Here is a 12,518-nt window from a genome sequence, read left to right on the forward strand (position 1 = left end):
GATCCTGATTAAAATTCATGAAAAACGAGACAGAACGTAATAAACCGATTGTGGTCCAATCTAGGTCAAACATAAATACAGATCGGTGGCCACGATACTCGCACAATTACGAAATTACAGTAACACAAAGCTTTCATCATAAAAAAGCTCTGTCAAAATTATTTTTGCAAAGTTTTTCATTTTCCAAAATTATAATCTCATTACTTTTGAAGTTGTTTTGGAAGCGAGCGCTTCCTCGCTCTCCGTGTTGAAACCGCGTAAAATATTCATTTCAACATCCGATTGGGTGAAAATCGTGTAATGAGAATTTTGAGCTTTTTGCCGGCCTGTCAAGTCTGAGAAATATATTTGAGCTAAAAAATTCATCGTCTTTATTTACTACGATTGGTATTTGCTTCGCTGACAAGTTCTGTCTGTTTTCATTGGGTCTTCCTCTGGTAACCGTAATGAAAAGCAGTCGTTTTAAGAGCTTTTCAGGTCGAGACGTGTGCGAGTTCTGGAGTAGAACGAGTCTTCACAAAATAATCGACCGGAAATCAATTTGAAAGTGAGCGTTTCTTAGAAAAAAGCGAAAGTTGAAGGGCAAAGTTTTTCAGCGAATATCTTGCCAAGGTTTATAAGTTTAAATCCTCTATTTAATTCTCTTGACCTAAAACGCTCACAATGAAAAGCTATTGTCTGAAAGAATGGAAGCAGTCCTGGATAAAAGGGAGACATTCGGTGTCACATGTGAGGGGCCTACGAGACTAAACTGAGCGCTCACGGAAAACGACGTAGTGTCCCCTGTTACCCATACGTTTTCGTCTAGCCGAGACAAGGGTCTTGTTATATTTACATTGTGTGCATCTTGAATACATCATCCGGAGTCACAACCAGCTTTAACACTTTTAAAGTGCCGCTCGTGAAAAGAAATGCAAGAGGACGCGAGATAACGTTGCTTGCTGGCAGCGGTGGCGGCGACCACATGACAGCGACAATTCGCTCAAGAGACAGATAGTAAACAGGACAACCATTCGTTTCTCTAATACTAAAGATTTGTTTATTTTAAATGCAATTACATTGTAGGTATATTGTAAATTGCATTCTTGTATATTGCCTTTAAACACATTTGATCACGATGAGAGAGAGAACAGTTTTATGCCTCGTAAAAATCAAAATTCAGACAAACTCATTCGTTTCTCTAATACTAAAGATTTATTTACTTTAAATACATACAATTACATTTTTGGAAACTGCTTTATTGTATTTCCTTTTAAACACATCTGATCACGTTAAAAAAGAACAGCTTTACGCCTCGTAAAATCAAAATTCAAAAAATTCCTGTGTTTAAACTAGTTTTAAAAATTTAATAAAACATTTCCATTAAAGTAAGGAGACTGTTAATATTGGAAAGTGTGAATGAAACTTCCATGCCACTGTTCGTATGTAGAGCAGGCCATATCCAAACTTCAACAAAAAAAAAACGAGGATTTAAATAAATTCCGTTATTTTGCTTGGGATATTTTGTTTGCATCACTCTGCTTAAATTCTTTATATCTGTTTCATATAAAATATGTGACTTTCTTGGTAACAAATCGCTTTCACTCATCGTGTTTTGTATTGTTGCTGACAATTTTTCCTTCACGACAACAAAAATTAAGATTGAATTTAATTCGGGAAATTCTGGTCGACATGAAAAACCTTGCTTTGCATTTACGAAAAACTTTGTACTATTGGCGACACCAAAATGTGATCGACTTTTTTGTTATTATAGATTTTTCTCTGAATTTCCATAATGTAAATCAGACTTTGACCAGTGACGTTCATTTTGATTTTTCTCTAAACATTTTATTTTACCTATACAACTCCTACTAATTAGCAGTCACTGCCCTTAGCGACAGATTTTCATCAAATTTTGCAATAGCTCTTGGTTTTTCGACTACAGTTCAATGTTTAGCCGATCTTAACTAACTATAGTTTGTACCGTGAGAGATTGAATGATTGAATTGAGATTGAATCATACGCGCGAAATGTAAAATAACAAAATAAGCCCACTTACTGTTAACCCTGTCAACCCAATTCGCGTAGGAATTTAGTGTTTTTAGTGTATTATGTAGCATAATTTGCTGCCAACTTATATGTCAATTGTCAAAATCTCCCTATCTCTCACCGGATATACTGCAATTGTCATAAATGACAATAAGAAGTGCGCCTATGATTTAAAGTGAAAATTACGATAAACAATTTTGCCGTACACATTTCGTTGTCGTCAATAGTATATATTACTCCTATTATATAATAATAATTAGTTTCCTTAATAAATAATAATTATGTTAAATTATTGTCGTACAAAAAATAAATACCCGTTTCTAAACAATATTTTTTACATGTGGTTTTTATAGCATTGGACTTGGCTCGCGCGTAGGTATAAATGGCCCATACATGATAAAAGCACTATTTTAGCCACTTGTTATAAAAAATACTTTTATAATTACGTCGTCGCCGTTGGCTTAAGTTGGTAAGTTAAAATCATTTTTGAACAAAAAGTGTTTTGAAAAAAAGAAAACAAAAATATGTTTGATTCTTTTAGGTGTTACACCTATTATTTTAAAATTAAGAAACATTGTACAATGGAACCTAGATTAACCGTGTCTTGATTGACAGGGTTTGCGATTAACCACAGATATAAATAGATAGATATACGCTAATGTAGTAGGTAATTCGTTAAAAAAAAATTAAATTCGTTATTTTGATTAACCGTTCACTTATCCGTGCGACCCTTCCCTTTCATTACCCTGGATAATCGAGATTCCACTGTATTTCTTCAAATTTTCAACTCTAAGATTTGACAACAAATAATTATGAGAGAAATAAAGATTTCTCCACCTCGATTAAAAAATCAACTGTTCCAGAGTTAGTAGCTATAACATAATATTATAGAAGAAATAATAATAATTCTTTCGTATTTTCTAGTAAATAAGTAACTTATTATTGTTTTATGATTTTGGAAATAAAATAGTAGGGGAAAGTCTTATAGCGCCTGACGCTCAAAATATTTTCAAAATTTGAGGTACAAAAAATATTATTTACATTTTTTTTGTAGAATTATTTAAGAAAAGTAAATCATTGTTGAGAACTAAAATAATAAAACATTTAGTTTTAAATACTAAGGTTACAATTGAACAAATTTTTGTCATATTATTATGTAATAGTAATTTTTGTGGCTTGTAACGCCGGACACCAAAAATTTTAATGACAAACTTTGTGTTTTGACAGAAATCGCACACATAATGATTACCTTTAAGCCTGGTGCAGCCTACATGTGCCCAATTGTCACAAATTGGGCAAGCAACCCAATTCGTCTGACAACAAAACATACACTTTATTCTTTTTACTAAAAAATAAAAAAATAAAAAAAACTAATTCTTTTTTTATCTCTGAACAAACTACTTCTAATTTGTTCGTTGAAATTTGCCTTTAGTTTCAGTTAGATTTTATTTTGATGTATTAGTCGTTTCTTCAAAAAGATCTGTTTGGTATTAGACGACTAACAATTTAAAAAAAAAGTTTCAGAGAAATTAAATTGTAGAATAAGACGAAATCTACCCATAACACTTCTATTAAAATAGTAGTTGACGCAAATAAATTTTGATTATAAGCACTCTCACGTTTGATTTTATAAAAAAAGTTAACTGTGCCACTAAAACAACATCAAACAAAACGCTTCTTATAATTTTGAGGAAACTACCGACGATTCGTATTTGATAATACATTATCTATCGTTTATTCATAAAGACTTTCTAACTTCATAGTTATTACATTTTTGCTATAACTTCTTCTTGTAAAAATTTACGTTGTCCGGCGCTATAAGACTTGCCCTATACAAATTTTTGCGAACGCCGCACTTATGTCTCTCGAGTCTATTAAAGTTCTCGTCTCGGTATCCACTATTCTTTGTAATCTTGTATAGTGTTGAGCATAAATCGTTAATCAAATTAAGCAACATAAAACTGACATTTACATACACCCGAAATAAAACTTTTCCATTTACATTCGTGCATTCTTGTTAATTTCCTCTCCCCTTTTCAATACTATGATTAGAATCAAACAAGCCTGACCCATTTCCTAAAATCGCCCAACTGCCACATAAACCCAGTTTAGTAGATTTATTTCGTACACAGTCCTCGTGACTCGATATGAGCTCAGATACAGCCTCTAATTTATTTTACTTTTTTCCTATCATGCGTTCCATATTTTCCTAATACGGATTTTTATGGAAAAAACTCGCCAAAAAAACGCAATCTGGGAGAGCACAGACGAAGCTTTGTCTTTATTACAAGAGATAAATGTTATCATGAACCTGTAAAGTTTTAACGAGTAGCGGTTATGTTTTATGAGATCCTGCGTCTCGTTCCATCTCTTCTGATAAATTCCAATAATAATGAGCTTGCTTGAAAGAAAAAAATTACCACGAGATGCGAACAATGTTGAAACTATGCGAAGATTATTAACTGGTTGAGGTATCGATTAGTAGTAGGTTGAGAGGAGTCACTGTGGTAAGGGGTGCTAAAATAACACTTTTAAAGTGAAAAAGTTAAAACCAGAAGTTGACTAAGTGGAAAAAGTGGAGGAGGGAAGTTATCAATTGTTAAAACGTCTTTGCTTGCTCAACAAAATTCTAACGAAATTATGATCATATACCGTCGAATGTGAATTGCAATAAAATTTCGCTTTGTTTGATCTGAATAGATAGTTTTCCGTGTTGCATAAAATTTTTAGAAAAACAATTAACTTGGCGAGGAATTAAATTGGGGTAGTTTCCTCTTCCTGCGAATGTGTGTTGCCGGCAGCAACACGTTCTAATTTGATATATGTGGAAATTTTTCTTTATAGAATTATTTACGCTTAGTTACTTTAACTTCAAAGTGCACACTGCTGCACGGTGTGGAAGTAAATTTACATTAGAAATAATTACAATGGAGCAGCCGTATTTGTTGAAATTTCCTCGGCGTTAAATTGACTCATTAAGAGGTGGTAACACTAATAACTATAATCCCAAAATGTTAATTTACCATGAAATCCAGGTAAAACTTGTGTAAAAAAGACATTCGTGGTCGGAAATCGTTTTGATTCTGCAAATTTTCCATGTTTCAGGTGTTTATCATATCGTGTTCTGCCTTATTACAGATGCTGTAAATGAAAACATAAAAACCCTCTGCTGGGCTATATCGTTTCATCGGATTATCATGTCCAAACTTGAGCGCAGTAATTTTTAGTGCCATATTAAACCGGGTAATGTAGAGTCCGTTAATTTTAATTACATAAAGCATCAGCATCAATTTGAAAGCGGCTTGTTTAATTAACTTAACATCTTGTCGCGAGTTTGTGTATTTGATGTGGTTTCCTCACCTGTCCTAAATTATACAAATGTAGCTCATTCAGAGAGGATTGTTTTGTGAAAATTTTAAGAAAACTCTCTATATACACCTTGGAAAGTTTCGTCATTAACTTTGTTTTATCGGGCTTATGGGACTTATTTCGGCATTGCGATGCACCGCGTTCTTCGTGCCAGACGCTCACAAGTAAACATTAAATGTTAAAGAAAGATTGTTTATTTAAACTACATCCAGAACTAACGCGAAAACTTGTTACGTTTGCACGTTCGTAAAAGCAAATTTCAAAGAGAGTTAAAGGAAATTTCAGTTTGCTTTTTGTTAGCGATCCTACCAACAGAAGATTAAATTATTTGCTTACACCAACATTTACATTTTATGAACAAATGGTAGAGAATCTTTGGAATGAGATTCCTGGATGTAGCAAATCAGAGTAGTTCAAATTGCTTACACAAATAATTCAGTCTTCAGAGAGTCTTGATAACAATAATAATTAGGTAAAACACACGACCTTCAGTCAAGATTAAATAAATATCAAACGTTCCGTTTTCTCGGTCCTTCGCGTACTCTCGTTTTCTTCTCACTCTAAATCGCACATAAATCTCTTCAAATGATGACCTCGATAACGAAAGCTCGGATATTGATTGCGTTTCGTCGATGACACATTTCTGCAAATGTAAAAGTTCAGACTCTAATTTTCTCAGAAGGATTAACAGCAAAACTGTGCATTCACGAACAATTCTCCGTTCTTACATCCGACTAAATAATAAATGAACAGTGCTAAACGTGCTAGATTACTTAAGTTACCGCATAATTGACTTTCCCGCAACGCTGCAACTACAAACGGAAGCTTTTTTGTGCTTTTTACATTTATGCCTCTTTAAATTTTACTTAAGTTTTTGATGCGATTCCAGATGGAAATCGGTAGACGGTTGTAAAAGTGCATTAATTACGAAAGAATACACTTTTAGGAGCATTTTATTGTCTAATCATCATCAGAGTTAAGTACATTTCCGACGTGGAATTAGGTTCAAATATGTTCCACAGACAGAATGGTATTAGCGTTGAACAGAATTTTAATTCTTTTTCCGTTTTTCTGTCTGATTGCACTTTATACAATTGTATTGAATATTAAAAAGTTTCGGTTTTCTAATTACAATTTCAAATACTAGCGGAAACAACAAAATGAGTTGTTTAATGTTACGCTAAAATAAAACTGAATGATAATAATTTTAATAACTTCAGCAGGCAGCGCTTGGAATTATTAATTCTGTTTTCCTGCAGTTACTCATTGTGTAGGTTACAGTTTTGTCTCGTTAATTTAAATTTAGCGGCAACGATTGTTTCACACTTTGAGTAAGCATGTTTTGTGGTAGGTATGTCTGAAAACTTTTTCTGCTCTGAAAATGTTACTGAAGATACTGAGAGCAAGTTTCATAGAAAGTTTAAGCTTTAGTGCTTCAAGAGACTTAAAAGCAACTAAGCTTAAATATTCGAATTGTTATTCAGTTAACAAACTTTCCATCAAAATTCCAACACGTTGCTGTAAAATGCTGCTGCTCATTACTTACTTGCAAATTGTTAAAGAATTAAAACTGCTAATTAATAGTTGACGTAAAAAATGCAAATTAGGGATCTTTACTTGTATACATTAAGTCCTAATATTCTGAAAGTGACGTATTGCCCACAGTTAAATGGTTCATGTTTTCATGCATCAATTTACGAAAGTAAAAGATATTAGTCAAAATTCAGTCATGTCAGAAACGACCTAGCCATTAATTTTAGATCCAAATATTTAAACGATTTCTTGTAAAACATAAATAATCGTAAAAATGAATTGGTTAGAGCAGTTTTGACAGGTTTGTACGTACAAAATCATCAACTTTCTGAGCCCTTTAACCGTTTAGAAAATGCTACTTTTATATCCGGTTGTAGGAAAAGAAATTTTCAATTTGATGCTAACCTTTAAATTTCAGAAATAAAAAAAATTGGAAAATGTATGCATTGAGATATCTTATATGAATTAAATTAATAATAATTGTAAGTTTTGTTTTATTTGTTGTAATAATTTGTATTCCCGGCACCAGTTGATTTTCATTTTTAACAAAACTTGCAAATATATATTATAAATGTTAAATACAGAATTTAATTGTAAATTGATCAATTACTGAGTTCTGACAGAAATATTTTAATTACATGAAATAAATCAATAAGCAACCAGCAAATTACATTAACGAATCTATAAATTAGGATGGTTTGGTCTGCAATTTATTTATAATCAATTAAAAGGCATGTCATACATTATTATGGCTTTCACATTAAGCAAATAGTCGTTATGGTAATATTGATAAATAAATAATTCCATTGCCAAATAAACATACATTCTCAAATTATCAAAATTACAATTTATTCTCAAACTCCAAATTTTGTCAAAAAACAGTGAGTTTAATCATCGCTGTGATGATGATAGCAATGCTATCGAAACGCGCATCAGCATTTTTTGACAAAATTTGGTGTTTGGGAATAAATTGTAATTTTGATAATTTTTGTCAACACCAAGAATTGATCCAATAAATTTTCTTTGAGGATGCATTATTAAAAGTAAAATATAGAATTGGCTGTTTTATTGCAATAGGTATCGAAAAAATAGAAAATGTTGGAAACGTTGCTGTTTTAATTTTTTTCATGAATATGTGGTTCCAAGTACAATGCAATATTGACCTCTAATAGCACAACTCCAAATTGATAAATCGATCTACTGTCCAATTTATGAGAAAATCGTATGTTTGAAAATTATACATACTGACCAGCTCATAGTTCTATGGTTGTCATGATTTACTGAAAAATCGTACACAAAAGTTGAGATTGGTTGACATTTTTTAGATTTTTCAAAAAACCATGCTGTTAAACTAAATTTTGAAACTGGCTGTATTTTACCAATACCTAAACATTCTAGTATTCTAGTATTTTTTTTTCTTGAAATTAATCAAATTATAACAGATAAAATCAAACTTTTCAAGAGCATTTTTTGTGCAGGGTCCGAAAACACTTGTAACCACCCTCAAATCGGTTTTAATTTAAAAAATAAAAAATTGAAAACTTACACACGCGTATAGTTGACAAAGCTCTAGAACCTTTCGTAAAAATTTGTTTTTTATCAATGTCTTAGTTTTTATTGTGCAAATTGTGCTAGCGTAATCAAAATATACAGGTGTTTGGTAAGTAAAGCACCAAACTGTAATACCAATGTTATGAAGGTGGTAGTAATTGAAATCTTGAAGAATTTTTTTTCTGCAACAATTTTTGTAAGCAGTGGAAGGACGTAAAAGTAAGCAATCACGTCACAGTTTGGATATTTGGAAAATTTAAGAAATCAAGGCAATTTGTGGAACCAAATGTCACCCATGTCACACCTGACATTTTGTGACATAGGCGTACGCTGTCAGGTAGCTGTCAACATGTGCTAAACAATTTTGCAATGGTCCTGAGATTAGAATAAATCATTATTTGTTGCGGCGTTTACATCTGGGTTTAGATCGGAACAAAAGACAATTTCATTGGTTTTATAATTTCGTTGACGATTAATTTTTCTAATTAAATATTCAGTTTCAAGTACATTTGTGCCGCCACTGACTAATCATGTCAAATATGACAGTTGTTTGGCACTCTCGTTTTTGTCAAAACCGATCTACCATGTTTTCAGTCAGATCTTTAATTATTTTTTGAGTCTTGATTGGTCAACTTGGCAACCTTATAACTTTTACAAAAAAAGGAAGAGATAGAAATTTTTTACTCAGACATCTTTCTATAAGCTCTCTGATTCCTCAGAGTTGGTGCTTTACTTACGAAACACCCTGTATATCAAGTATACTTTTACAGTCGCAAGCCAAAATCGCCTAAGGTCTTGAATATCAAAATTTTAAAGCTTTGATTTGTTCTTTCTAAAAAAAAGTGTGGAGAAGCCGACAAATAATAACCATCTGATGTTGGAATTGAAAAAAAGTTTGCATAAAATGGAAAACTGTCGAAAACGGAAAACTGTCTAAAACGGACCCATCGGACAGTCCTTTGCGATTGCGTTTTATACAGGATTCACTGTATTTAAAACCGCGCACTTGACACTTTCATTGTCTTTATATTGGTACTAAAATGAATTGTTGATAAAAAAACAGCAATTAAAAATAAATAATTTACAATGGCGTGTTTTATTTCGTTAGTAGTTGATAGTCCTGCGTGCTCATGTAATTATAGGAAATCACGGCATTTTAACTAAACGAAGCTAATAAAATGTCTGGATTTAACTACCCTAACCGCGTAATTAGCTCTAATTCGTGTAATAATAGAGAAGCAGACAATTTTTACGACTGAATTCGTATAAAACAAATAAAAAACTAAACGGTGCAGAAACGTTCCACCGATTATACCGCTAAAATCTACTTACAATTTTAACAAGAATCTTTCCAATGCAAAAAAAAAACTCTCAATAGCAATGCTCCACATTTACGTTGCTTTGTTCGGAAACAATAGAGACGCATGTAAATTGCATTCGATTGCATTCAGTATGTGAATTATTAACCGACCTGTCTCTGATCATTTTCAAGTGAAAAATCAGACGCGCATTTTCACAGAAAATGTTGCAAAATATTTATTAGTACTCGCTTGCAGACAAGCTCGAAGTGAATTATTAAGTTTTGAAATTAAATTCAATGGAAAATTTTTAGGTGGAGTTTTTAATTCTAGTTTCCCGTCTTATAAGCTGACAATTTATACAGCGCGATACCAAATATATTTCATCTCAAATTATGTCATAAAAGGCAAGGAAATGTTTTCACAGTAATTATGAAAATTTTATGCTTTATTTAGATTGCACAGGCGAGACGTAACGACGTGTATTTTATGACTACTTTTAGATTTTACTGTGGAAAATGAAAATATTGAATTGTTTTCACATGATTGAGATATCAAAGTCAGGTTAGTGATCTGTCAACAATTTTCGGGTTTATCAACAACGAACAAACGTTTTATATGCTGCCAGGGACAGTTTTTTGAGGTATAGAAAACAAATGATAATAAAAATATTCTCTTTAAAATATTTTTATATTTTCCATAAAAAGTGTGCAGTTTTATATTAATTACTTACTCTATAACTTAACGAATTTCTTATTTCGCTGATTGTTAAGTTTTGATATAAGATGTGGACTAATTTTACAAATATGCGTGCTATAAAATACCGCCAGACTAGAAAAATAAAGCAATCTGTATTATTGTTAAATTCACATTTCTTTCTCCTTTTCCTTCGCACTGTTTTATGTGCATTTCAGCGGAAACTGTGTACAATGCTAAATTCCTATCAACTTCGCTATTCCCCCAAAGCACATTTACTTAATTTAATTTCCCGAGATTTTGTCATTCCCAATGTTTGTACCAACAAAATCTTAATGTGACAATAAAAATTTTAATTTTTGTGCTGTTTTTCCGAAGAGGTCGTAAAAAATCGGAGAGACGAACGGCTCCAATTCGTACATTCTGTGCGCATTAAAAACTACATTACCGTTTTATGTTCAGCTTATATTAGGATTTATGAGCCGACTAAAGGTAAATGCTATTTACTCCAAATGGAGATTTAAATCCACTTTTGCAGTTCCTTCAATTCCCAACTTTTAAGCTCCAAAAGATTATTTTTCGAGATTTATAATGTCGAAGTTGGAAAAAATACTCATGAAAAATTTAGGAGATCGATTTAGGCACGAGCTTGTACTCTTTTGTGGTAAAATGCTGCGATAATTTTACGGAAACGAGTAGTTTGTCACATTCGGAAAATTGAAATGCGGTAGGTTGGAAGGCAATTGCGGAAACTGAATACGTAAAACCAAATAATTGTAAAATGTGTAATCGCATTGCACTTTATACAATTACACCAGTCAACAAATTTTGAAAAAAAAATTAGAAGTGAAAATAAATCTCTTGATTCCGAATCTGAAGTCCGTTTTGCTCCATCAGGACCGAAATTATAGATATTTTTGAATAATGATTTTTTAGGTTTTACAGGATACAAATAATAAATTTTGTTATGCGGCAGAAAAGTGGTACTTCTTGTCGAGCAATTAAATTGCAGTAGCAAGGCGAAGCGTCGTAGCGTATCCGAGCGTTTGCAAAATTGCGAGACAGTAAAAGCCACTTTTCGGCCAAATAACAAATACTACTTTTTCTCCAAACGTTAAATTCAGTTTCACGACCGACAATGAGTGAACGCAAATTGATCTAAAAACATGGATGGCTATGCATGTAGTTGTCATTGATGACATTTACTGTGAAAAATATTGGTTTCAAAGAGTTTCAAAGTTAAGATCGTGCAAGTGCTATACAAAATGGACGTTTCAAATAGTAACCGTTACAAAAAGTACTTTTTTACTTGTCTAGGCAGCAAAAGTGTTTCCATGTCAACGAGCGCTTTTCATTACTTATAACAAAATTGCCTACTTTACTGTCTAAAAACGACTAAAAAATGTGACTTTTTGTGACGTTTGGAGAAAAAATTTGGTTTCTTTAGTTTTTCTTGAGAAGTTAGGAAATTGCTCGACAGTGACAGGAAATTTAATGAGTTTTTTTAGTCTGATCTGATCTGATTTTATGTTCCAAAAATCTCAGTGTTTAAACAAGCTTTGCATTCAAGATCAGAAAGCAATATTCTACTACAGAAACGACTTTTCAGTGCTCTAGTACAAATTTTATTATACGGTTTCAAGATTGTAAGTTGAAAATTCAAGTTGCATTCTAAAAAATATTTAGGTCCATTTAATCTGCAAGGGTAATAAATAAGCTCATTGTAACTGTAAGGAGTAGATACAAGAAATTCTAGCAAGCGTCAAATTGTGTCACTAGCACCGGCGATTTGAAAAATTAGAGGGCCATATTTCATAAAATAAACTCAGACGTTGTATAAATCAACGCTCATATGTGGTTAAAACGAGATCGCAAGCATAAAGTTGTTAACCAAACACAAATTCGATGTAAAATATGTTGATTTTAGTCGTTTGTTGTCGTTTACGTCAAACTTAATTTTTAAATGTAAAACGTATGAAATTTCCTTCAACACTCCCACAAAGTTTTCAATACTGAAATAGTAATCCAGTTTCCTGTTCTCCA

Source organism: Gnatocerus cornutus, chromosome 1 (assembly GCF_029298725.1).
Source record: "Gnatocerus cornutus isolate USDA-ARS CGAHR chromosome 1, icGnaCorn1.1, whole genome shotgun sequence".
In the NCBI taxonomy this organism is placed as follows: Eukaryota; Metazoa; Arthropoda; class Insecta; order Coleoptera; family Tenebrionidae; genus Gnatocerus; species Gnatocerus cornutus.